This window comes from Rhyacophila brunnea, unplaced genomic scaffold, assembly GCF_057557595.1.
Source record: "Rhyacophila brunnea isolate RB1 unplaced genomic scaffold, BYU_Rbru_1.0 scaffold_276, whole genome shotgun sequence".
Lineage (NCBI taxonomy): Eukaryota > Metazoa > Arthropoda > Insecta > Trichoptera > Rhyacophilidae > Rhyacophila > Rhyacophila brunnea.
Window position 1 is genome coordinate 40,001 of NW_028232941.1, and position 7,500 is coordinate 47,500.

A 7,500-nucleotide genomic window follows, 5' to 3' on the forward strand; every position below is an offset into this window, starting at 1 on the left:
GTTAGGTTAGGTAAGGTTATGTTAGGTTATGTTAGGTTAGGTTAGGTGAGGTGAGGTTAGGTCAGGTCAGCGAACGGACGTAGTCGACGAGAGCGCAGCTTTTAGCGAGACATGGGCCCTCCTGGCTAGCTAAATCTGCGTCCCTCCGGCATGTCAAGTAGACGATGCCGGCGGGACGCAGATTTAGCTAGCCAGGAGGGCCCATGGCTCGCTTAAAGCGGCGCTCTCGTCGACTACGTTCGATCGCTAACCTGACCCAACCTCACCTCACCTAACCTAACCTAACATAACCTAACATAACCTTACCTTACCTAACACAACCTAACCTAAACTAAACCTAACCTAACCTAACCTTACCTAATCTAACCTTACCTAACCTAACCTAAACAAAAACTAACCTAACCTAAACTAACCTAATCTAACCTAAACTAACCTAACCTAACCTAACCTAACCTAACCTAACCTAACCTAACCTAACCTAACATAATATTACCTAATTTTTTTTTTCATACATCATATCTTATCATGATGGAAAAAAAAATTAGAAATTTAAAAAAAAAAAATTAACCAAACAAATTACCAAAATATATATTCGCAATTCGCAATTCGAAATTTCAAATGAAAGATTAAACCTAAAGAGAATCGTCAATTTTGCCTTTTGTAGTGATATTTCGGTCACGCGGTCGGTAGTACGGCGCTTTATCAATACTATGCTACATTTTGTTTGGCACTCTTGACGGTTTGCGAACGAAGTACGAGACCGCGGCTTAAAGCGAGACATGCATCGACGACGCACGAGAGCGCGACACGTGGCCCGCCTGGCGAGCTAAATCGTCGTGCATCGTGCACTTCACGTCCGCCTCTCGCCGGTTCGGCGGCGTGCGTATTATGACGATAATATGTTATCGATATATGATATCTATCATAATATTGTATGATGGATGAAAAAAAAATGTTTTTTTTTTTTCAATTTAAATTAGATAGGGTTTAGGTTAGATAAGGTTAGGTGAGGTTTATTTAAATTTTTTTTATTTCTGCTTTTATTGAATTCCTTGGTTTTTCGTACGAGGGTTATTACTTCACTATTACATTGTTCATATTTCATTTACATTATTAACAGTACGGCGCTTTATCAATACTATGCTACATTTTGTTTGGCACTCTTGACGGTTTGCGAACGAAGTACGAGACCGCGGCTTAAAGCGAGACATGCATCGACGACGCACGAGAGCGCGACACGTGGCCCGCCTGGCGAGCTAAATCGTCGTGCATCGTGCACTTCACGTCCGCCTCTCGCCGGTTCGGCGGCGTGCGTATTATGACGATAATATGTTATCGATATATGATATCTATCATAATATTGTATGATGGATGAAAAAAAAATGTTTTTTTTTTTTCAATTTAAATTAGATAGGGTTTAGGTTAGATAAGGTTAGGTGAGGTTTATTTAAATTTTTTTTATTTCTGCTTTTATTGAATTCCTTGGTTTTTCGTACGAGGGTTATTACTTCACTATTACATTGTTCATATTTCATTTACATTATTAACAGTACGGCGCTTTATCAATACTATGCTACATTTTGTTTGGCACTCTTGACGGTTTGCGAACGAAGTACGAGACCGCGGCTTAAAGCGAGACATGCATCGACGACGCACGAGAGCGCGACACGTGGCCCGCCTGGCGAGCTAAATCGTCGTGCATCGTGCACTTCACGTCCGCCTCTCGCCGGTTCGGCGGCGTGCGTATTATGACGATAATATGTTATCGATATATGATATCTATCATAATATTGTATGATGGATGAAAAAAAAATGTTTTTTTTTTTTCAATTTAAATTAGATAGGGTTTAGGTTAGATAAGGTTAGGTGAGGTTTATTTAAATTTTTTTTATTTCTGCTTTTATTGAATTCCTTGGTTTTTCGTACGAGGGTTATTACTTCACTATTACATTGTTCATATTTCATTTACATTATTAACAGTACGGCGCTTTATCAATACTATGCTACATTTTGTTTGGCACTCTTGACGGTTTGCGAACGAAGTACGAGACCGCGGCTTAAAGCGAGACATGCATCGACGACGCACGAGAGCGCGACACGTGGCCCGCCTGGCGAGCTAAATCGTCGTGCATCGTGCACTTCACGTCCGCCTCTCGCCGGTTCGGCGGCGTGCGTATTATGACGATAATATGTTATCGATATATGATATCTATCATAATATTGTATGATGGATGAAAAAAAAATGTTTTTTTTTTTTCAATTTAAATTAGATAGGGTTTAGGTTAGATAAGGTTAGGTGAGGTTTATTTAAATTTTTTTTATTTCTGCTTTTATTGAATTCCTTGGTTTTTCGTACGAGGGTTATTACTTCACTATTACATTGTTCATATTTCATTTACATTATTAACAGTACGGCGCTTTATCAATACTATGCTACATTTTGTTTGGCACTCTTGACGGTTTGCGAACGAAGTACGAGACCGCGGCTTAAAGCGAGACATGCATCGACGACGCACGAGAGCGCGACACGTGGCCCGCCTGGCGAGCTAAATCGTCGTGCATCGTGCACTTCACGTCCGACTCTCGCCGGTTCGGCGGCGTGCGTATTATGACGATAATATGGTTAGGTTAGGTCAGGTTAGGTTTATGTAAGGTTAGGTTGGGTTAAGTTGGCGAACGAACGTCGTCGACGAGAGCGCCGTTTAAAGCGAGACATCCTTCGACGACGAGGTCGCTGCTTCGGCCGTCGACGACGGACGAGAGCGCCGCTTAAAGCGTGACACGGGCCCGCCTGGCCAGCTAAATCTGAGTCCCGCCGGCATCGTGCACTTCACACGTCCCACTCTCGCCGGTTCGTGCGTATTTAAACGACATTATATTATCGTTATGTCAATGGTATATTATACCTATCATAATAATGTATGATGAATGAAAAGAAATGAAAAATTATTTCAACATCAAATTATACCGCTAGAACTAGACAATGAAATTATCTTACGATTACGTTCATGCCTTATGACGATATAATATTGATATTTCATAATAATATAATATGATGGATGTAAAAAAAAAGATTTTTTTTTTTTTATTTTAATTAGCTTAGGTTAGGTTAGGTAAGGTTAGGTAAGGTTTATTTTAATTTTTTTTTTTTTTTTTTTTTTTTTTTAATTCTTCGTTATATATATATAATGTTAATAATATGATGGATGTAAAAAAAAAGATTTTTTTTTTTTTTATTTAAATTAGCTTAGGTTAGGTTAGGTAAGGTTAGGTTAGGTTAGGTTAGTTTTTGTGTTTGGGTTAGGTTAGGTTAGTTTAGGTTAGGTTAGGTCTGCGAACGAACGTCGTCGACGAGAGCGCCGTTTAAAGCGAGACATCGCCGTTTCGGCCGTCGACGACGCACGAGAGGGCCGCTTAGAGCGCGACACGTGGCCCGCCTGGCGAGCTTAATCGTCGTGCATCGTGCACTTCACGTCCGACTCTCGCCGCGTTCGGCGGCGTGCGTATTATGACGATATTATGTTATCGACATGTCAACGGTATATGATATCTATCATAATAATATATGTTGGATGAAAAATTATTTTAACATCAAATTTTACCGCTAGAACTCGCCCTCGCGCTTTACTTACCTATTCCTATGTTGAACGTCGAAATGAAGACAATGAAATATTCTTTCAGGTGAGGCGTATCGGGCGCATTTAAAATGATCAGTGACACGCTCGTTGATCACGTTTATGCCCTATAACGATATGATATTGATATTTTTTTATGGTATTCATCATAATAATAAATGATGTATGAAAAAAAAAATTGGTTAGTTTAGGTTAGGTTAGGTCACGTTAGGTATGATTAGGTTAGGTTAGGTTAGTTTTTGTTTAGGATAGGTTAGGTTAGTTTTTGTTTAGGTTAGGTTTGTTTTTGTTTAGGTTAGTTTTTGCTTAGGTTAGGTTAGTTTTTGTTTAGGTTAGTTTAGGTTAGGTTAGGTTAGTTTAAGTTAGGTTAGGTTAGTTTTTGTTTAGGTTAGGTTAGGTTAGTTTTTGTTTAGGTAAGGTTAGGTAAGGTTAGATTAGGTAAGGTTAGGTTAGGTTTAGTTTAGGTTAGGTTGTGTTAGGTTAGGTAAGGTTATGTTAGGTTATGTTAGGTTAGGTTAGGTGAGGTGAGGTTAGGTCAGGTCAGCGAACGGACGTAGTCGACGAGAGCGCAGCTTTTAGCGAGACATGGGCCCTCCTGGCTAGCTAAATCTGCGTCCCTCCGGCATGTCAAGTAGACGATGCCGGCGGGACGCAGATTTAGCTAGCCAGGAGGGCCCATGGCTCGCTTAAAGCGGCGCTCTCGTCGACTACGTTCTTTCGCTAACCTGACCTAACCTCACCTCACCTAACCTAACCTAACATAACCTAACATAACCTTACCTTACCTAACACAACCTAACCTAAGCTAAACCTAACCTAACCTTACCTAATCTAACCTTACCTAACCTAACCTAAACAAAAACTAACCTAACCTCAACTAACCTAATCTAACCTAAACTAACCTAACCTAACCTAACCTAACCTAACCTAACCTAACATAATATAACCTAATTTTTTTTTTCATACATCATATCTTATCATGATGGAAAAAAAAATTAGAAATTTAAAAAAAAAAATTTAACCAAACAAATTACCAAAATATATATTCGCAATTCGCAATTTGAAATTTCAAATGAAAGATTAAACCTAAAGAGAATCGTCAATTTCGCCTTTTGTAGTGATATTTCGGTCACGCGGTCGGTAGTGCGGCGCTTTATCAATGCTATGCTACATTTTGTTTGGCACTCTTGACGGTTTGCGAACGAAGTACGAGACCGAGACGAGACCGTACGAGACGAAGTACGAGACCGCGTCCGCCTGGCAAGCTATATTTGCGTCGTATCGGCATTTCAGCCCACCCTCGACCGTTCGGTGGCGAGCGTAATATAACGTTCTCATAATGATATTTATTTCAATGGTTTTATATCATTCATAATGATGGATGAAAAAAAAAAAAAAAAAAAAAAAAATTGAAATTAAAAAAAAAAAATTATCCAAATTACCAAAATATATATTCGCAATTCGCAATTCGAAATTTCAAATGAAAGATTAAACCTAAAGAGAATCGTCACCTTCGCCTTTTGTAGTGTTATTTCGGTTACGCGGCCGGTAGTGCGCCGCGTTTACACTATAATGTGTGAGGGAAAATGTACGCAGGAGAGAACTGTACGATAAAATAATGGCGACGGATTATTGCGCTACCCAACATTGCCGTGTCCGTATTCGTTGTTGTTGTCGTCTGGGTCTCTCCCCTCATCCATCGTATAGCAGTGGGTTGTCGTCTTTGACAAGACTTCCTTCACGGCGTTCGCAAACTGCGGCGGCCATTCGGCCGCGTCGGCGGTACATTTGCGAGACGAGACACTCACCCGGCGTGCGATTATATTTCGTCGCCGCGGCCTATGCGATCGCATCACTCTGGAGTTCCGCGCTAGCAGAATCATCCTGTCGAGTGACGGCGGACGGCGTTTCAGCCTCCGTCGCTCCGTTTACCGCGCCGACGGCGTGCGTTTTCGGTGTGCACGTTTTACGATGGGAAATTGAGAAACGCGGAGCACGATCTCGTGCTCTGTGCGTATGTATGCATACAATCCGTTGTATCTCGTGCGTCGGCACGTTAAAAATCGAAAGAGAGAGCCAGCGTCGCCCGCCGGGTGACTCCGGTGCGCGTTCGCGTGTGACGTGTGGATCGCGGGTGTCGGCGCGCCCAGTGCGCGCGCGCCCGCGGCCTCGCAGAGCAGCTCCCTGGTTGATCCTGCCAGTAATCATATGCTTGTCTCAAAGACTAAGCCATGCAAGTCTCAGTATGAGCCTAATTAAGGTGAAACCGCGAATGGCTCAATATATCAGTTTTGGTTCCTTAGATCGTACACAGTTACTTGGATAACTGTGGCAATTCTAGAGCTAATACATGCAAACGTAATTCTGAACGGGAACGTGAGGAATGCTTTTATTAGATCAAAAACCAATCGGCGGTCGGCGCTCGCGTCGTCCGTCGCTCTTCGAGATGACTCTAGATAACTTTGAGCTGATCGCACGGTCTAGCACCGGCGACGCATCTTTCAAATGTCTGCCTTATCAACTGTCGATGGTAGTTTATGCGACTACCATGGTTGTCACGGGTAACGGGGAATCAGGGTTCGATTCCGGAGAGGGAGCCTGAGAAACGGCTACCACATCCACGGAAGGCAGCAGGCGCGCAAATTACCCACTCCCGGCACGGGGAGGTAGTGACGAAAAATAACGATACGGGACTCGTCCGAGGCCTCGTGATCGGAATGATTACACTTTAAATCCTTTAACGAGGATCCATTGGAGGGCAAGTCTGGTGCCAGCAGCCGCGGTAATTCCAGCTCCAATAGCATATACTAAAGTTGTTGCGGTTAAAAAGCTCGTAGTTGAAATTGTGTCCTGCGGTGTCGGTCTACCGACTGCGGTACGACAGGCACGTCTGCGGGGCTTCTCGCCGGTGCGTCCTTCGCCATCCGGCGTCGGTCGGCCGCAAGGTCGGCCGTTCGCCGAGGCGGGCCGTCGCGGCTGTTTACTTTGAACAAATTAGAGTGCTCAAAGCGGGCTAAGTTTTGCCTGAATATTGTACGCATGGAATAATAGAATAGGACCTCGGTTCTGTTTTGTTGGCTTTCTGATACCAGAGGTAATGATTAATAGGGACAACTGGGGGCATTCGTATTGCGACGTTAGAGGTGAAATTCTTGGATCGTCGCAAGACGGACTAAAGCGAAAGCATTTGCCAAAGGTGTTTTCATTAATCAAGAACGAAAGTTAGAGGTTCGAAGGCGATTAGATACCGCTGTAGTTCTAACCATAAATGATGCCAGCCAGCGATCCGCCGAAGTTTCATTATTTTAACCCGGTGGGCAGCTCCCGGGAAACCAAAGCTTTCGGGCTCCGGGGGGAGTATGGTTGCAAAGCTGAAACTTAAAGGAATTGACGGAAGGGCACCACCAGGAGTGGAGCCTGCGGCTTAATTCGACTCAACACGGGAAAACTCACCAGGCCCGGACACTGGAAGGATTGACGGATTAACAGCTCTTTCTCGATTCGGTGGGTGGTGGTGCATGGCCGCTCTTAGTTGGTGGAGCGATTTGTCAGGTTAATTCCGGTAACGAACGTAACTCTAGCCTATTAAATAGACGTACAACCGGTATCACGAGGGTCCGCGCGCGTCCGTGTCCTTTGGCGTTCTGCGTCGGAGGCGCGGGCGCGTCGCGGTCTTCACTACCGGCGTACAATGAAAATCTTCTTAGAGGGACCGGCGGTATATATAGCCGCACGAGATTGAGCAATAGCAGGTCTGTGATGCCCTTAGATGTCCTGGGCCGCACGCGCGCTACACTGAAGGGATCAGCGTGTCCTCCTTGGCTTAACGGCCCGGGTAACCCGATGAAACCCCTTCGTGATAGGG

At 43.7% G+C, this 7,500-nt stretch overlaps 1 non-coding gene across 1 annotated transcript in view; it reads left to right on the forward strand.

Moving 5' to 3' along the window:
- The first annotated feature begins 5,816 nt into the window (after positions 1-5,816).
- Positions 5,817-7,500, forward strand: part of LOC147068698 (small subunit ribosomal RNA) — a 1,944-nt gene continuing 260 nt past the window's right edge. The window contains exon 1 of the ribosomal RNA XR_015071295.1: positions 5,817-7,500. This exon is cut by the window's right edge and continues 260 nt beyond it. This is a non-coding gene — a ribosomal RNA (small subunit ribosomal RNA).